Genomic DNA, 6,061 nt, shown 5'->3' with positions numbered 1-6,061 from the left:
TGCCTCCCGAGTGGCTTTCACACTTTCGAGGTGGTAGCTCTTTCTACCGAGGATGGTAGCTTTGACACATCCCATGAGATAGCTCTTTCTCTCATTAGGGCATAACAAGTATCCGACTTATGAGAGTAGCTACATACATCATGGGTGGTAGCTCTTTCCACACCCTATGTACAAACACAAACAATTTCCATTTCTTTCAAATTTTTTTCTGATTTTTTTATTTTTATTTTTTTTATTTTTTTTATTTTTTTCAAATAAAAAAACTATCACACTAAAGTCCCAAACATAATGAACTAGAGTCTTCATAGGTCTAATGAGCGAGAAAAAGTGCAGAAAAGAGCAATCGGACAAAAAAATATTCAATAAAAATTGGATGAAAAACTAGAGCATGATAAAAATCCATGTTTATAACCTCCAAAAAAACTAAGAATTAAACTCTTAACCCTAAGGTGAACCTTCATTGGCAACAAGAGCATGCTCATGAAAACACAAGTAAAAGTCATGTATAAAGTGAACCCTCCCCCACACTTAAGATGTACATTGTCCTCAATGTATGCATGCAAGCACAATAAAAATAATAACAATGAAAGCATAATGTGTGTGGGAATGCAGTTAAAACAATACTCCCCTGAACTCCTCATTAATTGTTTGGTGAAGTCTAACTCATGGGCTTGTTGTATGGGTTGTGAAGCTCACACGACCATGTGACAACATCACATGATCATGTCTATGACTAAAACACCATCCACCTCACTCTCAAGGCCATCTGCACGGAATATAAAGGGTTCAGTGAATCTTAACAAAATGTAAAAGAAAATACGAGTTCAGACAAATAACATAATAGAGCATATACTCGCATAAAAGAAAGACAAGAAGATAACTCTCAGAAGGTGAAGCCTTTTTGAGTACAAAAGTCTAAATACTACTAACAAAGCAACTAAAAGCAAAAAAAAAAAAACTAAAAGAACAGTCTCATGAGTGTGACGCCTCAAGCGTCAATAGCTGGAGCTGGTACTGGCACAGAAGCGGAGGAGACCTCCTCGTCAAGAGTCTGCTGAATACGATCAAGACGCTCAAGAATCTGTGCCTGGTTCTCAAGAATGGTAGCAACGACAGCCTCGAGTCGAGCCAGACGCTCGTGAACTCGAGCGGAATATGACTCAAGATCGGCTGATGCTGCCGGGGCTGCCTCGGTGACTATGGGCTCGGCTGTAGGTGGTGTCTCTGTAGCCTCAGCAGGCTTCTCAACGTCCCCAGATGACGACTCTACTAGTGCATATCCGCCCGAGCCTGTACGTCGCACAATGCCCATCAAACGGAGAGTGGCCAAACCCAATGGCGCCGGAGTACTGACTCTCTCCTCGCCTCTGACCGAACGGATAAGACCCATCTTGAACATAAGATGAGTGATGTAGTGTCCTGCAAACAATGCTCCCAATCGGAAGTACTCACTCTGATGACGAAAGTAGTCGGCAACCACATATCCTAAGTGGAGAGGGATTCCATGGATCATGGAGTAGAGGTACAACAGATCTGTCCTGCGAAGTGAACCAGTACCATCCCCCCGACCTGTCCCGGACCTGCTAAGAACAGCATGGATGTACCTGTGCGCCGGTCGAGTAAGCAATGAGGCCTTAGACTGACCTGCGGAATACTGACGACCACCACATAGATCATGGAAGACCTGGCCCGGAGTGAGATTAGAAGGATAATTGGTGAGGAGCTCAGTGTACTCGATAGTATCAGCGTAGGTCTGATCATATAAACCGAGATATATCGAGAACTGGGTCAAAGACATCCTATGCGGCTGACCGAAAATGCGGAAACGAATGGCATTGGGAACGTCAAAACTGATATCAACTGAGTCACGGTCAAAAGAAAATGAGGCAAGAACTTCCAAGGTAATATCTCGCCTGACGGGCTCCTGAATGGAGAATAGACGGTCCCAACCTCCAACACTAACAAGTGCTCTGACTTCCTCAGCAAGACCAATGTCCTCTAGTGCATCCCAGTCAATAAAATGCGATTGTCCAATCTTCAGATGTTGGAGACGCTCAAACCGCTGCTGATGACCGGGGTCAGGAAATTCGATTACCGGTGGTGGGGTCGGCTCCCTATCATGGCGAGAATGTTTCTGGGCTAACCTCTTTGTCTGTGGTGCCATAATCTGTGAAGAAAGCACTTAAAAACATCAGTTCGGCATGAATACAGAAAAACTGGGCACCACATGCGCAAGAACAGCGAGCCGGGGTAAAAACAAGGCCAACTGGCCTTTTTTCCAGCCCACGCGGGCGTGTGGGAAAGCCACGCGCCCGCGTGGGCGCATGCTTGGCTCGGTCGAGCAGCCGCGTGCCCGCGCGGGCATGCCACGTGGGCGCGTGAGCTGCACCCTGCGCAACCATGCGGCCGCGCGGACCAGCCCACGCGGGCGCGTGGTTGGCTCGGCTGCCGCCGGCCCAGGCCAGCGGCCGCGTGGCCTTGCGGCCAGCGCGCGTTCAGCCCACACGGTCCCGTGGGCAAGCCGCGCGACCGCGTGGGCGCCGGACTCCGGACTTTTCACTGGAGTTGGGCTCCTATGCTTCACAAAAATCATTCTCATACATTGAACAAGTGTCTAGCATGATTCCCTATGAGAACTATCATCAAAATACCATGAAAACTCCATGAAAATGACCTTGAAAAACATGGAAAAAGGGAAAAGAGAGTGAAGGCTTACCGGAGCTAATCGGAGAAGAAAACTTGGTGTAAACTCCGGCAAATTACCTCTAATCCTCCAAAGAGTTGAAAACAATTGGTTTTAGAGATTAAAAATTGAGTTTTCTAGGAGTGGAAGGTGGAAGATGAAAGGGATCTTTAAAAATAGAAGATGATGAATAGTGCCCCTTCATATTTTTATAGGCACATGGGGGTGTGGATTTTCCACACCCCCGCGTGGGTACTGTACACGATCACGTGAAAATTACACGCGGCCATGTGGACTGCAAAATTTCTGCAGACAGTCCATAGAGTGCCCGAAACTCCAAATTAATACCAATTTTTCAACATTAAACACCAAATTCACCCTAAACCATGTTATTCACATAAACAACAATTCAAATCACCAAAAAAATTTCACGAAAACACCAGCGGTCAACAAAATTAATCAAGATACACACTCATGAATTTATTTCTGCAGAATTTAAATTTTGAGTTTAAAAACTAATTAAAAGCTTGGGTTGCCTCCCAAGAAGCGCTTGTTTAACGTCACTTAGCTTGACATACCTGTTTTTACCTCATGGTGGCTCATAAAGATGAAAAACCTCTTTCCTAGCAACCTCCACACATGATGGACAAAAATTCTTCATACTCAAGGAGAAATTTTTGACTATGTTACCGAATGAGGTAGTGTCGCGCTCTTCCTTTGTGTGCTTGTCTCCAAGTGTGGTGGAATATTTTCGGTGGCGACGTCTCGACCTCTTGACTCGGCGAAAAATCTATTTCAAAAATCCTCCTTGAGGTTGTTCATTAAGGACTTCTTTTGCAAAATTGGTTATGTCCTCCTCATCAATGTCCGGCCACACCTCATATGGATCTGGATTGAGAAATTCCCGCAGGTACTCATCAGAAATCTCATCATTGACATAAAAAAAATAACAAGTATCATCAAAGTCAAGAGAGTGCTTCATTGCTTCGGCGAGACGGTATGTGATCTTTTCTTCTCCAATGCGTAATGTCATCTCGCCTCCATCCATGTCAATGAGAGCTTTGGAGGTTCTCAAAAAGGGTCTTCCTAGAATTAATGGAACCTCCGCATCTTCATCGACATCTAACATAACAAAATCTGCAGGAAAAATATACTTGTCAACCTTTACCAAAACATCTTCAATTATACCTCGAGGATGACGAACGGAGTGATCGGCCAGCTGTAAAGTCATGCGGGTTGGCCGTTGCTCTCCTAACCCCAATTTCTGAAACAAAGTGTACGGCATGACATTAATACTAGCTCCCGAATTGGCTAAAGCTTTTTCTTCCCCCAAACCTCCCATTGCACAAGGTATGATAAAGCATCCCGGATCTTTCATTTTGTTTGGCAGATTTTTCTGAAGCATTGCCGAACAATTCCCTTCTAACACCACAGCCACACTTTCCTCCATCTTCCTCTTGTTGGTCAAGAGGTCCATCAAGAACTTTGCATAACGAGGCATTTGAGATAACGCCTCTACAAAGGGAATGTTAATGTGTAACTGTTTGAATATATCCAGAAATTTCCTGTTTTGCGCATCAGCTTGGTCTTTCTTCAAACGCGCTAGATAAGGGATCCTTCGAGTATATGAAGGGAGTGACGCAGCTGGTCGCTTCTCGTTATCTTGCACCTTATCATTTGGCAGTTCTTGAGGAAATTCAGCAATCTTCCCAGTGGGGGTTTTAGCTTGAAGAATTTCAGAATTTTTCTCAACAGTGAGCTCTTCTTGGAGCTCTCGACCACTTCTCAAAGTGATCGCCTTCACTTGCTCCCTTGGGTTAGTCTCTGTGTTACTTGGTAGGCTCCCTAAAGGTCTCTCCGGCAATGACTTCGCTATTTGTCCAACTTGATTCTCCAAATTATGTAAAGAAGCGGTATGATTGCGGAGTGTTGCTTCTATGTTTTGAAACCTTTTGTCGGTTGATTGAATAAACTTTGATAAAACCCTTTCTAATTCTAAAACTCTCTCTGGAATCGAAGGTGTTTGCTGAAATCCGGGTGGGGCAGTGGTCTTTTGCTGCCCTTGATTGCCCCATGAGAGATTTGGGTGGTTTCTCCACCCTTAATTGTAAGTGTTGCTATACGGATTACCTTGTCCTCTTACCGAATTACTAACAAAATCTACTTGTTCACTTGGGGCTGAAGTTGTAATCGAGATAGGGCAATCCGATGGCATATGTGAGCCTCCACAACCATCACAACTTGTGATTGCGGCTATCCTTGATGAAGTCAAAGTGTCCAATTTCTTGGTCAGTGCTTCTACTTGGGCTGCCAAGGATGTAACCGCGTCGATCTCATGGAGTCCGACCACTTTCTTCTTGTCTCCTACATTCCATTGGTAGCTATTCAAACCCATTTCTTCAATTAATTGTCGGGCTTCTTCGGGAGTCTTGTTCCCCAATGTTCCTCTTGTGGCGGCATCAAGAAGTTGTTTGCTACTCGAGTTCAACCCATTGTAAAATGATTGAATAACCATCCACTCGGGGAACCCGTGTTGTGGACACTTCCGCAAGAGGTCCTTGAATCGTTCCCAAGTCTCAAATAAAGATTCAAGCTCCATTTGAACAAAAGATGATACCTCATTGCGAAGTTTTGCCGAATCGAGGCTCTTTCGTTCCATGTTGTAATCGAGGCTCTTGGCAATGAGGATGGAAAAGCCCTCAAACAGATTGCATCATCCGAGACCCCATTGATCTTCAACATATCGCAAACTTCAAGGAAATTTTCAATATGATTGTTTGGGTCTTCATCCGATAACCCATTAAATTGTGCGGACTGTTGAACCATTTGAATGAAACCCGGCTTTAACTCAAAATTCTGGGCTGCCACCGGTGGCCTAACAATGGTCGATTGTGTCCCACGAATTGTAGGCCTAGCAAAATCTGAGAGTGTTCTTGGTTGCCCCCCTTGTTCTGCCATATTCTCAGATTCTTCAACCTCTATTTCACCTGGAAAATTCTGTTCCTGCACAGGTTCCTTGCCCCTTCTACTAATTCTTCGCTCAATTTCAGGATCCTCTTCAAACAATGTCGAAGGGTTCCCTCGGGTCATAACCTGTAGCTGAAATCAATGAAAAGAAACAATAAGAACAGCGAAAGAGATAAGTATGAACTGGAAAAAGAAAACGAAAATGTGAAAGACTAAAGTAACCAAGTCCTAGTGTTCCTAATATCCCGTTCCCCGGCAACAGCGCCAAAAACTTGACACGCGTCCGAATATGCATGTATGTACCGCAAGTACACGGGTGTCGAAGTAATAATTACCCCGGTGAGTGGGTAGTCGAATCCACAGGGAACGGAAGTATTAGTATTAACCAATTCTTAGTTATCTAGTCGAAAT

At 44.5% G+C, this 6,061-nt stretch overlaps 1 non-coding gene across 1 annotated transcript; it reads left to right on the top strand.

The window, feature by feature from the left end:
* The first annotated feature begins 5,208 nt into the window (after positions 1-5,208).
* Positions 5,209-5,315, top strand: LOC120250872. The gene has a single exon (XR_005533204.1). It is a non-coding gene; the product is annotated as a small nucleolar RNA R71 (small nucleolar RNA).
* Positions 5,316-6,061: the final 746 nt, after the last annotated feature.

Source organism: Dioscorea cayenensis, chromosome 19, assembly GCF_009730915.1.
Source record: "Dioscorea cayenensis subsp. rotundata cultivar TDr96_F1 chromosome 19, TDr96_F1_v2_PseudoChromosome.rev07_lg8_w22 25.fasta, whole genome shotgun sequence".
NCBI classification, from domain to species: domain Eukaryota; kingdom Viridiplantae; phylum Streptophyta; class Magnoliopsida; order Dioscoreales; family Dioscoreaceae; genus Dioscorea; species Dioscorea cayenensis.
Note: the sequence above shows the minus strand (reverse complement) of the source record. Positions and strands in the feature narration are given on the sequence as shown.